Below are 20096 nucleotides of genomic sequence, written 5' to 3' on the forward strand. Positions count from 1 at the left end.
TACCTGAAGCCCTCCCACCTGCACCATCCCTGCAGCCACGTCTTCAGCTGAAATCTCTCCCTGTTCTTTGCCTCGCTATCACGTGGTACGGGTGACAAACAGAGATGACCACGCTCTTTGTTCCAGCTCTCAGCTTCCACCCTAGCTCCCTCAAATCCTGCCTGGCATCCCTATCCCTCTTTCTACCTACGTCGCTGGTGCCTACGTGGACCACGACTTGGGGCTGGTCACCCTCTCCCCTCAGGACCCTAAACACACTATCCGAGACATCACGGACCCTGGCTCCTGGTCGGCAACACACCAATCGTCAGTCTCTTTCGTTCCCGGCAAATCTTCTGTCAGTCCCTCTAACTATTGAGTCCCCAATGACTATCACTCTCTTCCTATCCCCGCTTCCCTTCTGTGCAAGAGGGACAGACTCTGTGCCAGAGACCTGCACCCTACTGCATGCCCCTGGTAAGTCGTCCCCCGGAACAGTATCCAAAACCGTATACTTGTTTTTCAGGGGAGCGACCGCAGGGGATTTCAGGGGAACGACCACAGGGGAAGGTTGGTCGAGCTACGCCGGGTAAACGTACATTTTTGGCTGAAGAAACATGTGTTTCAATGTGAGCTAATGGAAGAAGCCATGGAGTCAAAGCTAAACATTTCGACAGTGAGACAACCATTCTTAAAAGCAGCAGACAGCATGAAAAAGAAATCAGCGGCTTTAATATCCGGTTAAAATTTGTGGAATATCAGATGGAATTTTCTTATTGACTCCATTGTGCAATCATATCGATCTAAAAATGTTAACTGCATTCATTAATACTAACCAGAAACGGACTTTGTAGTAAATGGTTTGACTATTTTCTGTATCTGGAACATCCCTTTTCCTTCTCCAACGAAGATCGTACCAACCTATGGTACCAAACTCTGAGTCAAACGGACGGGACTCGTAATCTTTAAGTTCCTCATCAAAACAGTCTAATTGTATGGTTCTGTGCAATAAAAGAGAAAGAATAAACATGTTTCCCACAATTTTGCTGATGTTTACGAACAGAATGCACAAATTCAACAAGTTTGAGCTGGCATGTCTGCTTCCTCCAGCCTGTTTAAACTGTTCCATTCAATGTGAAATTTGTCATAAGTTTTAGCACACAGGTCTACTTGATCTGTGCCACCACCTTCTATTAGTCATACATGCTTTTCCCACCTTCCTGTAATACATTCCTTGAAGTGTTCAATGAGATTTTGATTTTAAATCTTATCGTCATATTCTTTTGATTCTCAAGCATCAATGAATCTGATGTCGCCGCCATTCCATGCAGTGCATAGCACGTCAAACAGGAGTCTTACTCTTGCCATGAGCACTGAGGGAGTACGGGATCATAACTGTCTCATAGTTCAGAACGAAATTCTACATCTAGGGCTATGTAGAGTCATGCAGTTAATTTTATTTGACATGCTATTTCTTTTCTTCACAAATATGCTGGATTTAAAGTGATCTTCACCCTCATTTAAAATGAATCCAATATCCAACCATGTGTAAAACAAGCAGATCGAAATTTTAATTGGAGTTTAGTGTTTCACAAATATATTACTTTCTTAAAAATTATATTTGAGTCAACATTATCATTTCATTCCCTGACAGCGGGTGAACCTACTTTTAAACTCCAATTTTCCTTCGGTATTAACGGAGAGGTGAGCCTTTTTGCAAGCACCGAAAGGCTGCACCAGTTTATGCTGAAACTTACGGAACTGTAAGTTTCACAAATATGTTCCTCTTAAACACTAATTCCTATTGAAGCAGTATGAAGCTAAATTCATTCAACTGGACAGCAAAAATGGTCAAGATTTTAAAAGCAAGCAACTATTTTGAAGTCACTCTTTGAACTAAATTCCGTCTTGGTGTGTGAGAGTCCATAGGTTCCTCACTCTCAAAGAACCATTCAAACTGTCATGCAATTACTGAAACACACAGACAAAAAACATGAATGTTAACAGTCACTAAGATTTTGAGAGTGATTTGGAATTCGTACTCAATACCCCCTGGGGAAAATCTGTTCCAATCTGGATAGTACTCACTTATCACCATCCCACCTACCTTCCCCAGCACCTCCTCCCCCTCCACACTGTTTGTTTCTGAGCTCCCTTCCACCCTCCATTTCTGAGGAAGGGTCCTGACCCAAAACCTCACCTTTCTTGAGCCTCTGATGCTGCCTGCCCTGCTGTGTTCCTCCAGCTCCACAATGTGTTATCTCAGACACCAACATTGGCAGTTCTTACTATCTGGATAACTCATTCTCACCTTGTCACAAGTGATTTATACTCATTTTCTTTTCAGATTACGCATGTACATGTATATACATAGATATACATTTACACTTTTGTGTCTGAACCACTAACCTAGAGGATATTTTAAAATAGTCTCTTCATATCTGCATGAAAGAGAAATCATCAAGGTCATAACTTTCATTTTAGGAATAACTCGAACATTCAAAGTACTCACAGTCAGTGTCCCATTTCCTTGACCAGTCAACTTGATGTGAATCTTTCTTCCAAGTGGAAACTATAACAACAATTATATTTGAGAATCAAACTCTTCATTGCATCACCAATATTTCCTTGTCTGTTTGAAACATAAGATAATGAAATAATCATGGACAGATTGGCCAACAGTGTAATTTAATGCGTGTTACAACCATTGAAGTGATCTTTAAAAAGCTGTTGTCACACAACACACCACTTTTTGAGATGCAGTGATGAACATACTTCCTGAGACGCAAATAATATATGCCGAATTAATTCCAAAGAATACATTTACAATTAAAAAGAAGCTAAAAATCTCTTTACATTGTGATGCTTGTCAGATTGTTATTTGTCAACGGAAATCGTTCAGAACAGTTGTTTATTCCCAGATGAAAAGGAGGTGTATACATTTCATTTTCACATCTTATCCAAGAGAGAAAAAAAAACACCTTCATGAATGCATTGTCAAACAAGAAGACTCAGAAAAAAAGTCATTTGGCCCATTGAATTTCCTCCATCATTCGGTGAGATCATGGTTGATCTCATTACATTTATCATGACACAACATTTCCACCAAACCCTCCTTACAGCTAATACATTCCGATCCAAGTAACATCCTGGTAAATCTCTGTTTCTGTGCCATGCCTTGTCTTTCTAAATATTTTTTCAGTCATCTACAAATTTAGCCACAGCACATGCACCTCTTTCCTCCAAGTCATTAATAAACAAGCACAAGAGCTGTGGTTCCTTCAGCGCGACCTCATTTCTTACTGACAAGCCATTCCTGGCATCTCTGTCCACTTGTATCGGAGATAATGGGAACTGCAGATGCTTCAGAATCCAAGATGACAAAGTGTGGAGCTGGATGAACACAGCAGGACGAACACACAGAAGTAGAAGGGTCTCGGCACGAAACGTCAGCTTTTACGCTCCTGAGATGCTTCTTGGCCTGTTGTGCTCATCCAGCTCCACACTTTGTTGTCTCTGTCCATTTGCCTGTTCTTTCTATTGGACATGAATCATTGGATATTTCGTTCCCAACACTTATCCCCTAACAACCACCTCTCAGTGATACCCAGAGTGATGTATCTGTCAATTTCAATCTGCTCCACAAACTCATTCACTTTGTTTCATACACTCCCTGCAATTCAATACAAGATCTTCAGTCTGGCATTTACAGCCACCCTTCTTATCTGCTGCAGCTGAAGTGAGATTCCTGACCATTTCGATACTTTTTGTCCTATTACTTGCTCTGGAAACTTTGCTGAGCACTTACCAGCTTCTAACTCTTTCCACAATTTTCCATGCAACTGAGCTCACCCACTCCACACTTTTTATTTTAACGCCCTACCCCAAGACCGAGCTCTGTATTTTGCCAGGATACTTGTCCCAAAATGATTCTCGTCGAGCCTATAACACCAGAACGACTCCCTCCTTCCCCATACCGATGCCAATGTCCCATGAATTCAAACACATTTCTGCCATGCCACCATTTGAACAATGCATTTGCATCTATAATTATGCTCACACCGTGCCAAATTGCTCAGATAATAATCCAGAGATTATTACCATTCTGGTTCTGCTTTCTCATTCAGCACCTCAGTGCTCATAATCCCTCAGCAGAACCTCTTTCCTCTTTCTTCCATATCAATGGTACCTGTGTGGACCACGATAGCTGGATTTCTACTCCTCCCACTTCAAGTTCCTTTGTAGCCGAGATGGAATATCCTGAACCTGGGCACCAGGCAGGCAACACTACTTTCGAGACTCTCGATCCTAGTCACAACGAACAGTGTTCATTCCCCAAACTATACTACCTCTGATTATAACTACATTTCACTTTTTATCCCCTCTTGAACGTCCCCTGTACCACAGTGCTACAGTCAGTTTACTCATCTTCCCTATACCCTGCACTCTCATCCACACAGGAAGAAAGAATCTCAAACCTGTTAGATAAGATCAAAGGCCAAGGTTCCTTCTGCACTACATCCTGGATCCTTCCACCTGCCCTGTTCTTTGTCACAGTCTCACGTCTCTGGCCACTGACCGAGTTTCTTCGAGTTAATCTAAGGTGTGTGACTGCTTCCTGAAGCAGGGCATTCTCTGGTAACTCTGCCCCACATGATTTGTTGATTGGTCGAAACTGAGATTCCAGTTCATCAACCCTGAGCTGGAGTATGGGGTCTGACCACTCCCCCATCATGTAGGGATAAATCATCATCTGGCCTGGCATCTCCATTTCAATTACTTCGATCTTAATTTGATTTGAAAACATTCTGGTCTTTTAGTTTGTAGCCTGTAAATATTTCTCCGATTTACTTTCAATCTGAAAGCTACCGATAATAGATTCTTAAACCAGCAGTGATCACCAACCAATGAACCTGGTTCACCCTCTCGGTCCCTGATTCTGGCTTCAATTCACCCTGTCTCAACAAAAACTGCTTACGAACTATCAGGCAAAAAAAAGCAAGCAAATGGCACCTCTTACCCTCTGCACTGACTTGCCACATTGCCACCAACTTCCCCAAAATATATATTCATTTGGTGCATTTCACTCGAGATGTGATCTCTCCTTCCAGGACGTGCAAAGCATACTGAACCATCGCAATATACTACCTTCAAAACCTCAGCTCTTAGCTTATTACTTTTGAGTACATTCTCAAATGCTTTCTCCAAGTCCAAACACAACACATGTACTGGTTTTCCTCTATTAATTCTCCTTCCAAAACTTCCTCCAAAAACCCAAACAAATTAGCCAGACATAATTTCTCTTTCACCAGGCTATGGTGATTCTGTTTGATTAGATTCTGATTTTCCAAATGTCCTGCTATTATTTTCTTCATAGTTGATCACCGCATATTTCCAACAATCGATGTTAGGCTGTTTCGATTGTAGTTATCTTCTTTTTGCCTCTCTCCTTTTTAAATAGGAATGTCACATCAGCAGTTTTCCAGCCCTCAGATGCTTCTCTCGAATCTAAACCTTTTTGGGAAATTACAATCAATGCATACACCGACTCTGAAGCTCATTGTTTAGAATCTTAGAAAGTCAAACATCACGGCAAAGAGTCTAATCTGCTTTCACTCCATTAGATTGTCTACTGCTACTTCTCTCATGGTAGTGATGGTGTGGTAGTGATGTGTTTAATTCCTCCCTGTATTCTTTACTAATAAGGGGATCCTTGAAGTATCTTCCACTGTAAATACTACCCTTTTCTCATTGTCGTTGTTCCTTGATTTAAAAATTAACCTGGCCATCTCAGCCGTGCATATAATTAATGGCATTACCTCTAAAACCTTCTCTGCCAAAGTGTTCAATAGATTGCTACAACCTGAAAGAAGTAATTCTTCCCCTAAATTAACCGGCAACCAATTTGAAAATGTGGCCTCTGGTCGCAAAATCTTTCACAATGGGAGTAATCTCTACGGATATACACTATCAAGCCTCTTAAGAATCTTAAATGTTGAAAAAATAAGATTTTTTTCAATCTTATAAACTCCAATGAATGTCGTCTCAGCCTGCCCAACATTCCTAAGCATGGCGATTCCCTCCGCCATTTCCGAAATCAACCCAGTCAACATGAGGTGTACGGCCTCCGCAGCATTCACTCTGTGGCCGTAGACGACTTATAAGTTACCATCCTGCTGCTACTTCTCGACTTCTATTTGCGATGCAGTCCTCTGTCCATCCTAACATACTACCCTTGAACACGTGGGCTCTTTTCTTTTGAGACACCTTATGAGCTGTACCTTATCAAATGCTTTGTTGAAATCTCAATGGACTACATCAACTGGTGGTCCTTCATCAGTAATGTTTGTTTCCTTCTCAAAGCACTGTAGCAAGTTTGTCAAGTATTATTTCCCCTTTATGAAAGGATGTTAACTCTGTAGGATGTTATAGCACACTAAGTACCCTGTTATTTCATCTTTCATTGCCGGCATGAACATCTACCCAGGTTGACCTAAATTGGCAATACTTGCTTGCTATTTTGTCGAAGTATTTTTCTCATCATGGTGTTATGTTCACAATCTTTCAATCCTCTGAGAATTTTCCCCAATCTAAGGATTTTTGCGACATTATCATCAGTGCCTCCATTGTATCTGTAGCTGCATTGTTCAAAATGAGAGGATACAACTCATCATACCCCTTGGATATTTTCTCTACTGATTGGAGTCATGTTTGGAATTCTGTGCAGTGACATTCACTTTTAACAGTTTGCTAAATACTACCAGGAACAGAAATTGTGATCCAGCTGCAACTAAACTGAAGCTTTCAGCACGGAAGAAAGTATTTGAATTCATTATGACCCGAATAACTCCTGAAAAGGGCAATACAATTTGCCTCAGTCCATAAAAGTTCTTTCTCCAACATCCTGAGATGCATTATCTGTATTTCTTCAAATTTACCACAGATTCTGTTTCAATCACCCTTTCAGCAATATGCATGACAACATTTCAGCATTCTTAGTCCCCCTGTAGCCTCCGTTGCACATGTGCATTGTTGGACGATTATTTGTTTGTGTGCCTGCTTTTTTGCTCAAATGGTTAAAGGTAAGTTGGTGTTCTTTAGTCATCAGAGGTATTGCCTCCTCATTCTCATCTTCCTTGTTTTATCCTGTGCTGGAATATTTAATTTGTTGACATATCTGAAATATGTGGTTGAATGGATTGGGTTTTGTAACATTGCATTCCCCATAGACCATCTACCGATATTGTTGCTTGTTCTAACAGTTATTAACTTGCAGAGTGGAAAATGCAGTTTGAAAGCAATGGAACATTATCGATGAAGAAGTTGATGCGTTAATTGCTGCGATCTTCCAAACTACAAGCTCACCTTCAATTCTTTCTCGGTCAGAGCATTATGCTGGCGCAAATGAATCGTGTTCTCAATGGGACTTCCAAAACCATGGAATTGAATTTGCATGTTGATTTCTTCTTCCCTCTTCAGAAATGCAATGTCGTATCGTGATGAAGCTTCCAAGGCAATGATTGTGTCCTTCAATGAAGGGAAAAGTGACTTTTAGATTCATGGAAATATTTCAGTACTTCCACATGCATGAAATGCAAACATTCTCCCTGCATGCTGACAAGTCCGCAAGACTAGGGCATGACCCAGTCTCATTTTACCGTATCTTTCTGATTTTACATGCCACGGGATAATCATTCAGGCGTAACAGAAATGTTGATCATGGAAATTTATCAGTGTTTTAATAAATAATGGCAAATTTTCAACATCCTGCAAGTGTATGAAGGCTCAATCTCGTGACACCTTGCCTGCTGCACAAAGACATTCTTACACTGCTTTGAACGTTGGGGCTCAAACAAAACACAATCATTACACAAATGCATCAACACACTACTTTCAATAGGATCTGGCGCAGGCTTGGAGGGCCGAAGGGCCTGTTCCTGTGCTGTAATTTTCTTTGTTCTTTGACCACATAAAAAGGAAAACAGAAGTGTATAACAGTCATCAAGGGAACAAGAGTCCTTGTAGACGCACTAACGTCAACCAGGCCAACATCCCCAGCACTGAGGCACTGACCATCCTCGATCAGCTACAATGGGCTGGACACTTCATCTGTATGACTGACACGAGGCTCTCCACATGTTCTCATCCCAGCTTCAAAACAGCAGGTGCGACCCAGATGTGCAGAGGAAGCACTCGGTGATAAACTCAAGTCCTCAATGGTGAAGTGCGACATTCCTGCAGACACCTGGGAATCGCCGGCCTAAGACGGTCCAAAGCCTGAAGAGCACCTGGGAAGGCATCAAACACTTCGAGGCTTGCCTTTGGAAGCAGCGGAAGCCATGCAGCCACACCAACACCTCCCTCACCCCTTCCCACGACTGCCTTCTGCCCCGAGTGCAACAGAGCCGACGGTAGCTGCATCGGTCTGTACAGCCGGCGATCAATTCAGCCTGAGAGTGGGAGAGTGTCATCCATATCTGCGAGAAACCACCATGATGATGATGTATAGTGTGCAGGGGCATCTCGTCATAGCAATTCAGAGAACAAATAGAGGGCAAGAGAACACTGGTGACCAAGATTAGGATTAGGGAGAATCTCACAATCTTCTCCAAGTGTCTCAGAGGGAAAGAGAAAACCCAGGGAAAACCAGGTCTCATTAGGGATGAAGAGGCAAATGAATGGTTTGAACTGGAGGGCAATTGTCAGGTGTTAAACGAGAACTTCACATCAGCTTTTACATGTGAGAAGGAGCACACAATTCTTGGACAGAATTAACAGAGGCTGGGGAGATGTTAGGTGTTTCGGTGAATTTAAAATTGGACAAATCCCAGGTTTGGATGAGGTGTATGCCAAGATGCCCAGGGAGATGAGAGCAAAAATTCCACTCGCCCTCATACAGAGATTTCAAAAGTACCAAAGGACTGGAGAACAGGTAACATAGTTCCACTTATCAAAATGCGTGACAAACATAAAGCAGAGTATTACAGACCGGTGAGTATCACATCAGTAGATAAGAAAATATTAGAGAAAATTCTGAACGGCAGACGTAATTTCCATTTCAAGAAGTGGGGTCTGATCAGCGATCGTCAGCATAGTTTTGTCAGAGGGAGGTCACGCCTCACAAACTTAGATGATTCTTTCAAAGAGCTGACAGAGTGTGCAGATGGGAGTTGATGTAGTGAAAATAGATTTCAGCAAAGACTTGGACAGGGTCCCAAATGGGAGCGTGGCAAAGAAGGTAAAGCTCGGGGGGTCCAGGAAAATACAGCAAGTTGAATCCAAAGTCACAGATTGGTCAAATGGGCAGGTCAGTGGGAGATGGAATGTTAACCCTGATCAATAAGGCAATTTGGACAAACTAACAAGGCAAGGAATCATTCAAAGAAATGCCAGGACACTAGGAAGATCAGAGGAATGGTGTGATCTTGGGGTGCTTGTCCACAGATTCCTGAACATGGAATGGCAGCTTAAAAGGACAGTTCAGAAAGCATATGGCTCAAGAGCTGTACAGGACTTTGGTTAGGCCCCAGCTGAAGTGCTCAGTGCAGTTCTGGTCTCTCCATTACAGAAAGGAGGTGTTTGCATTTGAGCATGTGTGGAGGACATTCATCAGGATGTTCTGAGGGGGTGAAGCATTTTAACTCTTGGGAGAGTCTGGATAAGTTTGCGTTAGCAATAACTGCCAATGCTGGAGTCTGAGATCACACAGTGTGGAGCTGGAGGAACACTGCAGGCCAGGCAGCATCACTGTTGCCGATCTCTGATTAAGGGTCTAGGCCTGAAACATCAGCTTTTGTGCTCCTGAGATGCTGCTTGGCCTGCTGTGTTCAGCCAGCTCCACACTTTGTTCTCTTGGATTCTCCAGCATCTGCAGTTCCCATTGTCTCTAGCATCACTGTTTTAACTGGATAAGGTTGGATTGTTTTCTTTCGAGTAGAGAAGGTTGAAGGAGGTCCTGAAAAAATTGTTTGGATTAATATGGGTAGGGGCGAGGTAAAAAGAAGGTCCATAATGGGGTCGGTCGGGGGGCGGTGGTGGTAGAGGAAGAGATACATACATTTAAGCTAAAAGCTCAGAAGGAATTTCAGGAAGGAAAAGACACCCAGAAGGTGCTGGGGGTTTGGAATTCATTGTCTGGGACTTCAGTTGAGGTGGATAATCTTTTCACATTAAAGAAAAAGGGTTGGTACAACACTTAAAATGAAATAACATTCAAGGCAATAGGCCGATTGCGAGAACATGAGCTGAATGTCAACTTAGTGTGGCTTCAGTGGTTACAGACACAATGGAATGAAGTGCCTGTTCAATTCTGTAGAATTCTCTGATTCTATGATTCTGGAGCAGGGAACAGTGAGTGGACAGCACGGGACAGTTCACCTATCTTCTCCTTGATCCATTTTCTATCTGCCTCCCCACTTCTCCCTATTTTTTACAGAATCCCCTTCTCCTCCCCCATTTTTGAAGAAGGGTCTCGACCTGAAACGTCAGCTTTCTTGCTTCTCTGATGCTGCTCGGCCCGCTGTGTTCATCCAGTTCGACACCTTGCTCTCTCAGATTCTCCAGCATTGGCATGTTCCTACTATCTCTTGAGGAAACTTACTTGTTTTTGCACCCAACCTGTGGTGAGAATGTGGAACGCACCGACTGTGTGGGTGGTAGAGGCAGAAAGCATGATAACATTTAACAAGTCTGTGATTGGGCATTTGCGATGCCAAGGCATACAAGGCTCTGGGTCGAGTGCTGGGAAATGTGATGAGAATAGTTCGGGACTTGCATCTTGTGAGGGCACATACAATTTGCTGAAGGGTCTGTTCCATTGCCATGGCACTCTATTATGCTGTCCCTCAATGATCCTGTGACAAGCAAGTGAAGGTTTACAGAAACAGGTACTTTTCAAGGACAATGCCAAAAGGAAAAGTGATGCACAGTCAAAGTGCATGTAAGAATTTAACAAAGGATTAACACCATTGAAGAACTGGAATTTGTGCCAATGCACCAAACCTGCAGATGAAAATGCAGTGTCCAGTTTGATTGCAAACTGCAACAACCACCAGTTAGTAACATGATCAATGGAAATATCTGAATGCCTGTTGTTGTGATCTCAAGCATTTACCTGCGTCGAGTGAAATCCACCACCATAGTTCTGTTGCATCGTTAGCCACCTCGCAATCGGTGTTGCATAGTCAATATCATTCCTTGACAATGCTTGAAGCAAGGCATAAGCAGTGGTTTCCACAGTCATCGCAGAAGCCTGTGCTGCTTCAATTGGATACGGCTTCTCGTCCTCCAACAATGGAGACTTTCCAGTTACCAACATCACAATCTGTCATTTGAGAAAGGGATTAGCTGAGAATAAAATTTACATCATATAGATTTTTGTTTGCATTTCACCAACACAACAATGGTTTTCTGGTCAAGATCCACCATTGTCTCACCACTGATGTCCATAACATTCTCCATACTTCCCGCTCAGTGATGGGTCCTTTTGTTTGGGAAAAATAGGCACCTTCGAATGCAAATGAATCAAGATGAGCTTTAGTTTCTCATCAGGCTACATGGCAGTTATTACAAGATGTTACGAACAAAAGGTGAAGAGGCAGATGAAACCATTCAGAGCATCAGTCTGGATGATCTTCTTGCCCTCATCCTGAGGAGGCATCACAGATCTTAACTTACACGCAATTCAAGTTATTTCACGCAATGACAAGACTGAATGTTCTGGATACTGCAAATGCCATGGCACCTGGCAGCATCCGACAAACTGTATTGGAACAATGTGCCCCAAGGTCAGCACACCAACAGTAAATGTTTTCCAGTACATTTTTAAACACTTGCGACACTCACATTTCAGAGAAAGATGACCTATCACGCAATCGGCAGACAAATTGTGCTGACCAATTATGGCCTCAATGTATTCTCAATCATCAGCAAAGTAATGCAACATCTGGATGACAGTGCTGTCAAACAGCTGCACACTGAGGTTCAGTTTACTTTTCGTCAGGCTCGCACTTCTCATAACCTCATTCAGGATTTACCACAAATATGATCAGAGATCCTGAGCTTGAAAAGGAAGGAAAGTGCAATCTGTCATTTCCACCAAGGCAACTTCTGATTGAATGTGGTGTGAAGCAGAGGAATAGGAAGTTGAGTCAGTGGCATTCACTGGATACCTGCACTGGTTGAAGTCATGTCTTCATTTGAACCAAAGTGGAGACATGAATGTTCACTGAATATTGTCCAGGTATCCAGCAGAATTCATGACTTTTCCAACAGTGAAGTCAACGATGAGAAAATACAGTGAGACTTGGACAACGATCAGGCTTGGCCTGATAAAGGATAAGTAACATTTGCACCACACAAGTGCTAAGCAGCAATCAGCTCCAACAAGAGAGAATATGACCATATCACAAAATTCCATGTCCTTACCTGAACATCATCCTTACATTTTTGTTTTAAATGTACAAGTGCTATCCAAGCCATGCAAGGCTATGCGCCAGGTGTTGGAAATGAGGTTAGAACAATTCACTGCTTCTCTTTGACTGTCACAGAATCCGTGAGCTTAAGAATTTAATTCTCCTGTATTGTAAACTACTGAGGTGCTTGGCTATCCACTTAATCAAGGTTAACACTGATCTAAAACTAAACCGGGTCAGTTATCTAATCAGCAGGAGCCAGGTCCGTGGTACAAACCGCCCTGCTGTGGAACAGGGTCAGGCAAATCCAAGTGAGTGATCGTGGTTGGAGATTCATTCGTTGGGGGCAGAGTGTCTGTAGCCACATTTGAGACACCAGGGCTGTGTGTTGCTTCCCTGGTGCCAAGGTCAAGGACATCTCTGAGTGGTTGCAACAAATTCTTAAGGGGGAGGGTGAGCAGTCAGGGGCCATTGTGCACATTGGTACCAATGACGTAGGTAGAAAGAGGGATGTGATCCTGTGGACTGTGTACAAGGAGTTAGCAAAGAGGCTGAAAGGCAGGACCTAGAGGGTAATAGTTACTGGGTTACTACCAGAGTCACATGTTCGTGAGCTAAATTATAGAAAGATAGGTGAGACGAATGCATGGTTAAGGAGCTGGTACTGGGGCCAGGGTTTCAAGTTCATGGATAACTGGGTCCACTTCTTCGGCAAGGGGTGACCTGTGTAAGAGGGATGGGTTGCACCTGAACTGAACGGGAACAAATATCTTCACACGGAGGTTTGCTAGTGCTACTTAGGATGATTTAAAGACTGGCAGGCAGCTGGAAACGAGAGCAGCAGGTCAGCAAGTCGATGAATTGATGGCAGGTACATGTTAGGACCAACAAATCAGAAAAGAATGGCAGTCAGAGACAGGTACATGAACATGATGGCACAAACAAGCTGACGTATGTTTCTTTCACTGCAAGGAGTATTATAGGTAAGGCAAATGAGCTTAGAGCCTGGATCAGTACATGGGACTCTGATGTTGAGGCCATTACAGAGGCTTGGTTGAGACAGAGACCGGACTGGTTGCTCAATGTTCCAGGGTTTCATTGTTTTCGACAAGATAGAGGGGAAGGTAAAAGAAGGAGGTGCACTCCTAACCTGTGGGAAATGTTACATCTGCACCGAGAAAGGACATTCAGGAGGGCTTGCCCACTGAGGCAATAGAGGTAGCGTTCAAAAATAAGATAGACACAATCACTCTGATCAGATTAAACTAATAGCCTGCTCCCCTGTTGCCACTGACACACTGAGGAACAAATATGTAGGCAGCTTGTGAAACGATGCACTAACTCAGTTGTCACAGTCAGTGAATTTAACCTCCACGGTATTGACTGGGACTCCCTTACAACAAGAGTTGAAATGAGGCTGAATTTGTTAAGTCTATCCAAGAGAGTTTCTTGACACAGTATATGGATAGAAGATGGGCCATGCTGGACTTTGTCCTGGTCAGGTAACTGGTGAGAAGGGTGGGAAAGCATTTTGGAAATAGTGATCACAACTCCTTAAATTTTAAGATTGCTATGAAGAAGGATAAGTCAGGACCTTGGGGGAGAGTAAATTATATCAATTTTAGGTAGGAGCTGCGGTGTGTTAATTGGGAGGAGCTGTCACATTTGCCATATGGGAATTGTTTAAAGGCCTGCTTATGAGTTTAGGATCAGGAAGGAGGAAGGACAAGGATGGCGAGGTAAAGACCCTTGGATAATTGGGGAGGTTGTGAAGTTAGTCAAAAGGGAAAAAAACAGAAATATGTCAGGTTTAGGAAACTAAAATCGAACAGGGCCGACATAAGAAAAAGCAGAAAAAGAAAGGGCGATGAAATGACCTTGGCAAGGAGGGTTGAAGGAAATCCCAAGGCATTCTGTGCATACATCAAAAACAAGGGGATAAATAGTGAGAAAGTAGGACCATTCAGGATAAAGGAGGGAGCTTGTGTACGGAAGCAGAGGATATGGGCAAGATCCGAAATGAGTACTGTGCATCACTATTCACTCAGGCGAAGGGTGTGGAGGATAGTGGGATTTGTGTGGAGCATGCTCATATGATAACAGCATTTTGAGATCAACAAAGAGCATTAAGGTGGATAAGTCCTCAGGACCCAATGGTATCTACTCAAGGATTTTGAGCGAGGTTAGAGAGGAGATTGTCGGGGCATTCAGCGATATCTTTGTATCCTTGGTAACCACTGGAGATGTACTGAGGACGAGCAAGTTGCTAAATGTTCTTCTTCTGTTCAAGAAGGTAAATAGGGTCAATCCAGGAAACTATAGACTAGAGAGTCTCTCATCGTTCATTGGGAAGCTATTGGACAGAATTCTTAGGGATTGTATTTATCTGTATTTGGAACAGCATGGCCCAATTAGGGACAGTCAGCATGGCTTTGTGCAGGGCAGGTCATGTCTTGTCTTACTAAATTGATTGAATTTTTTGAGGAGGTAACTAATGTGATCATTGAAGATAGAGTGGTGGATATTGTTGACATGGATGTTAGCAAGGCTTAAAACAAGGCGCTTCACCGTAGGATCATCCAGAAGATGAAGATCCATGGGGTCCGTGGTCACTTAGCTGCTTGGATTCACAACTGGCTTGCCCAGAGAAGGCAGAGGGTGGTGGTGGAAACGTGCTTTTTAGGCTGCAGATCCAGGACTATTGTGTTCTGCAGGGATCTGTACTGGGACCTCTGCTGTTGTGGTATATATATAAAATGACTGAGGTGACAAGATAGATGGATGGGTCAGTAAGTTTTTAGACGATAGAATGATTGGTAGAGTGGTAGTTAGGGTAGAAAGTCATAAAAGGATACAGAAGGATACAGATCCATTGCAGAAATGGCAAGTGAATTTTAATCCATTAAGTGTGAAGTGCTCCACTTTGGGAAATTAAATGTTCAGGAAAAATATACAGTTAATGGCAGGACCCTGAGCAGCATTTGTGTACACAGGGATCTTGGGATTCAGTTCATAGCTCCCCGAACGGGGCCACACAAGTTGATAGAGTGGCAAAGAAGACGCATGGCATGCTTGCCTTTATTAGTTCAGGAATCGAGCACAAGAATCAGGATGTCACGTTCCAGCTTTAGAACACTTTGGTTCGGCCTTAAGTATTGCACTCTTAAGAATTGTATCCAATTCTGGTCGTCATGTTACAGGAAGGGCGTGGAGGTTTTGAATAGGGTGCAAAAGAGGTTGCCTGGATTTGAGGGCTTGAGCTAGAAAGGGGAGGCTGGAAAGACTCAGACTATTTTCTCTGCAGACGTTGAGGGAAGACTTGATCGAGGTTTACAAATTTATGACATGCATAGACAGATTCTGACTTGTAACCCTTCTCCCAGATTTGAAATGTCTAAAACTGGGGGCATGTATTTAAGGTGAGAGGGGGAAAGTTCAAAGGAGATGTCAGAGACAATTCTTATATACAGAGAGTGGTAGGAGTCTGAAAAGCACTGCCGGGGTGGCTGTGGAAGCAGATACAATAGGGCCATTTAAGACACTTTTATATATGTACATGAATATACAAGGAACGTAGGGATATGAATCAAGGACATTCAGAAGGCTTTAGCTAAATTTGGCATCATGTTTGGCACAACATTGCATGCCAAAGGGCCTGTTCCTCTGCTGAAGTGTTCTCGGATCTATGTTAATCAATGTGACTGGAACCGTAGATCAGAGACAATAGATTCTACAGCAAGTAACTCACTTTGGACTTCTCAACATCTGTCCACTGCCGAGAAACTCCAAATCCGGGTGTCAATGAAATACTCTTCACTCAGCTGAACGAGTGCGACTCCGACAACACTATCGATAAACGACAGCAATGCAGTCAAATCATCCCATTGATTGATCCCCCTTCTTACGTAAGGATATAGGAAAACAAGTCAGCCATTCAACCCTTCAAACACTTTCTACCATCCAATGAGATTATAACTTAATTGTGGCCTACCTCCATATTGCCTTTGGTCCATATCCCTCAATGCTGTTTTTCCTTTCGGTCGAACTGAAAATTTACAATTAACAATGGATCTAGAATGAACTGTTGTTTGAGATGGGGAGTTACAATGAGACAATGCACCAATTCATCAAACTCCTTCCACAGTACCTGATAATTGTGTGAACCCTACCACCCAAAAATATTTAAACAGCAGCTCCAGAATCTGCATGTTCCCTGTCAAAATCAGCAGAATCCTGATCTGGAACTGTATGACTGTTACTTCATTTCCACTGAGTAAAAGCAATTCATCTCCTGTCCTCAGTCGTTCATTAATATATTCATACCACGTGCATTGCAGCTATTCAACAGGCCAATTCTCCACAACCCTCTCAACAGCAATTCTGGATGGAAAGCAAATGCAGCCCAAGAAAGCAACATCAATGACATGCTCGTGAATTTTAAAAATTATAATGACAATATTTGCGGATTATAACAAATCTCCGACTTCATGACGTCGCAAATCCATTCTCCCCCTCTCCCCACTGCTTGGATGTGCATTCATGATTGTGATTTACAAAGAACAGCAACTAATTTGAAACAATTAACTTGCAAAAATAGAACAGAAATCTAGTTTTGTGCAAAACCGATGCGAAACAGATAGTAGCGGATAGCGAAGGGGACTGTTGGAGAATGCAGAATATAGACAGATTGGAGAGTTAGGTGGAGAAATGGCAGATGGAGTTCAATCTGGGCAAATGTGAGGTGATCCATTTTGGAAGATCCAATTCAAGAGCGAACTTTACGGGAAATGGAAAAGCCCTGGGGAAAATTGATGCACAGAGAGATCTGGGTGTTCAGGTCCATTGCACCCAGACGGTGGCAACGCAGGTCAATAGAGTGGTCAAGGAGGCATACGGCATGCTTTCATTCATCAGACGGGGTATCAAGTATAAGAGTTGGCACGTCATGTTGCAGTTTTATAGGACTTTGATTCACATTTGGAATACGGCGTACAGTTCTGGTCGCCACATTACCAATAGGACGTGAATACTTTGGAGATGGTGCAGAGGAGGTTCACCAGGATGTTACCTGGTTTGGAGGGCACTAGCTATGAAGAGAGGTTGAGTAGATTGGGATTATTTACATGAGAAACACGGAGGTTGAAGGGGGGGACCTGATTGATGTCGACAAAATCATGAGAGGTATAGGCAGCGTGGATAGCAAGAAGCTTTCTATCTCAGAGTGGGGGGATTACTAGACGTCACAATTTCAAGGTGAGAGGGGAAAAGTTTAAGGCATATGAGTGGAAAGTTCTTTCTGCAGAGAGTCGTGGGTGCCTGAAACGCATTGCCAACCAAGGCGGTAGAGGCGGGCACAATAGCGTCATTTAAGATGTATCCAGACAGAAACATGAATGGGCAGGGAGCAAAGGGAACAGATCCTTGGAAAATAGGTGACAGGTTTACATAAAGGATCTGGAACGGCACATGCTTGGAGGGCCAAAGGGCCTGTTCCTGTGCTGTAATTTTCTTTGTTCTTTTCCTCTTTGCAACAGTTTGAAGGCTGGCTATCAGCTTGACAACAGCAGTGAAACCTGGGATTCGTCATTAGAAACATGAAGGAGTTTCCAGCATCAATTGGAGAGAGAGCATATATGAAGATTCAAGTCACTATTTCATCTACAACTTTCCACTCACACCGGTGAAATGCCCTTTCAGAACGACAGTGCACGTTAGTCCAGAACCTGCTGCACTCAAGCCACTTCCATTTTTCCACTTCCTGAACTACAATTTGATCCCTTCATTTCCTGGTTTGTTTGCTTTTATGTTTTTCTAGTCTTGAAGATTTCTACAGTACAAATTTACAATTGCCCTATTTTAGAAGGATATTATTAAGCAAGAGTGGGCACAGAAGAAATTTACCAGATTGTTGCTGAGCATGGAAGGTTTCAGTGTTAAAGGAAGGTTGGGTCAGCTAGAACATTTTTCACTGGAGCAAAGGGGATAAAAGGTGGCCTGATCGAGGTTTATAAATAGGACAAGGCTGAAGGGATATGGGCCACGAAGAGGCAGTTGGGACTAGTTTAGTTTGGGATTATGTTGGACCTAAGGGCCCATTTCCACGCTGTACGACTATGACTCTATAAAATAGGCTGACAAGGTCAAGTAACACTACCGTACCAAAACGAGAAAAAAAAGCACAGCATCCCCTTCAAATTACATCTCACCACAGGACAAGTTAAGGCCAGGCTACTACATAGAACAAACATCAACACTGCATCTCAAACATCACTGGAATTGAATAGTTTTGCATTTATCTTGATAAGTGAAACCACATTCTCTTCTCCAACCCTCTGGTACTTCCCTTGTGAGAGGAATTGAAAAACTGGTCAGGGCCACTGAGAGATAATGGGAACTGCAGATGCTGGAGATTCCAAGATAATAAAATGTGAGGCTGGATGAACACAGCAGGCCAAGCAGCATCTCAGGAGCACAAAAGCTGACGTTTCGGGCCTAGACCCTTCAGCAGAGAGGGGGATGGGGGGATTTTCTTTGAGGTAACAAGGTGTACAGCTAGACGAAAACAGCCGGCCAAGCAGCATCAGAGCAACAGGAAGGCTGACGTTTCAGGCCTAGACACTTCTTCAGAAATGGAGGAGGCACGGGGGTTCTGAAATAAATAGGGAGAGAGTGGGAGGCGGATAGAAGTTGGATAAAGGAATAGATAGGTGGACAGGAGACAGGCAGGTCAAAGAAGCAGGGATGGAGTGCAGGTGGGAAGTTAGGGAGCAGACAGGGCAGTCCAGAGAGGACGAACAGGTCAAGGGGGCGGGAAGAGGCTAGTAGGTAGGAGCTGGGGGTGGGGCTTGAGGTGGCAGGATGGAATAGGTGGGTTGGTTTTGGGTTGCGGGAGCAGGATGGGAGATTTTGAAGCTTGTGAAGTCCACATTGATACCACTGAGCTGCAGGGTTCCCAAGCGGAATATGAGGTGCTGCTCCTGCAATCTTCTGGTGGCACTGCAGGAGACCCAGGATGGACATATAATCTGAGGATTGGGAGGGAGAGTTGAAACGGTTCGCGACTGGTAGGTGCAGTTCTTTCGTGCATTAGTGACTTGCAAAGGTCCCGAAGCCTCCGCTTGGTTTCCCCGATGTAGAGGGGGCTACAATGGGAACAGCGAATACAGTATATCACATTAGCAGATGTGCAGGTGAACATCTGCTTGATGTGGAAATTTCTTCTTGGCGCTTGGGATGGGGGTGAGGGGGGAGGTATTGAGACAGGTGAAGCACTTCCTGCAGTTGCAGGGAAAAGTGCCGCATGTACGGGGTGCTGGAGGGGAGTGTGGAGCGCACAAGGGAGTCACCTAAGGGTGGCGAGGGAAAAAATGTCTTCGGTGGTAGGGTCAGAGTGCAGATGGCAGAAGCGTCGGCGATGATGCATTGAATCCGAAGGTTGGTGGGGTGGTACGTGAGGGCGAGGAGGACTCTGTTTTGGTTGTTGTTACGGGGAGCGGGTGTGAGGGGTGAGTTGTGGGAAATGTGGGTGACCCGGTCGAGGATGTTTTCGACCACTGCGGGGGGGTGGGGGGTAGTTGCGGTCCTTGAAAACTAAAACTTCTCTTTTAAATCCTCCCACCTCCTACAGGCAAAGTGGGTGGCCAGGGTATCCACATGGGCCCAAGCTATGCCTGCTTCTTTGCAGGTTACATGGAACGATCCCTC

The 20096-nt window shown here is 43.6% G+C and overlaps 2 long non-coding RNA genes across 2 annotated transcripts in view; both read right to left on the bottom strand.

The window, feature by feature from the left end:
• LOC132209153 (uncharacterized) overlaps positions 1-20096 on the bottom strand; it is a 1475533-nt gene that overhangs the window by 1281612 nt on the left and 173825 nt on the right. The window contains exon 2 of the long non-coding RNA XR_009445245.1: positions 816-980. This is a non-coding gene — a long non-coding RNA (uncharacterized LOC132209153). The remainder of the gene's footprint in view (positions 1-815; positions 981-20096) is intronic.
• LOC132209155 (uncharacterized) overlaps positions 16384-20096 on the bottom strand; it is a 95708-nt gene continuing 91995 nt past the window's right edge. Inside the window, exon 6 of the long non-coding RNA XR_009445247.1 lies at positions 16384-16437. This is a non-coding gene — a long non-coding RNA (uncharacterized LOC132209155). The remainder of the gene's footprint in view (positions 16438-20096) is intronic.

The sequence above is a fragment of the Stegostoma tigrinum genome, unplaced genomic scaffold (assembly GCF_030684315.1).
Source record: "Stegostoma tigrinum isolate sSteTig4 unplaced genomic scaffold, sSteTig4.hap1 scaffold_68, whole genome shotgun sequence".
In the NCBI taxonomy this organism is placed as follows: Eukaryota; Metazoa; Chordata; class Chondrichthyes; order Orectolobiformes; family Stegostomatidae; genus Stegostoma; species Stegostoma tigrinum.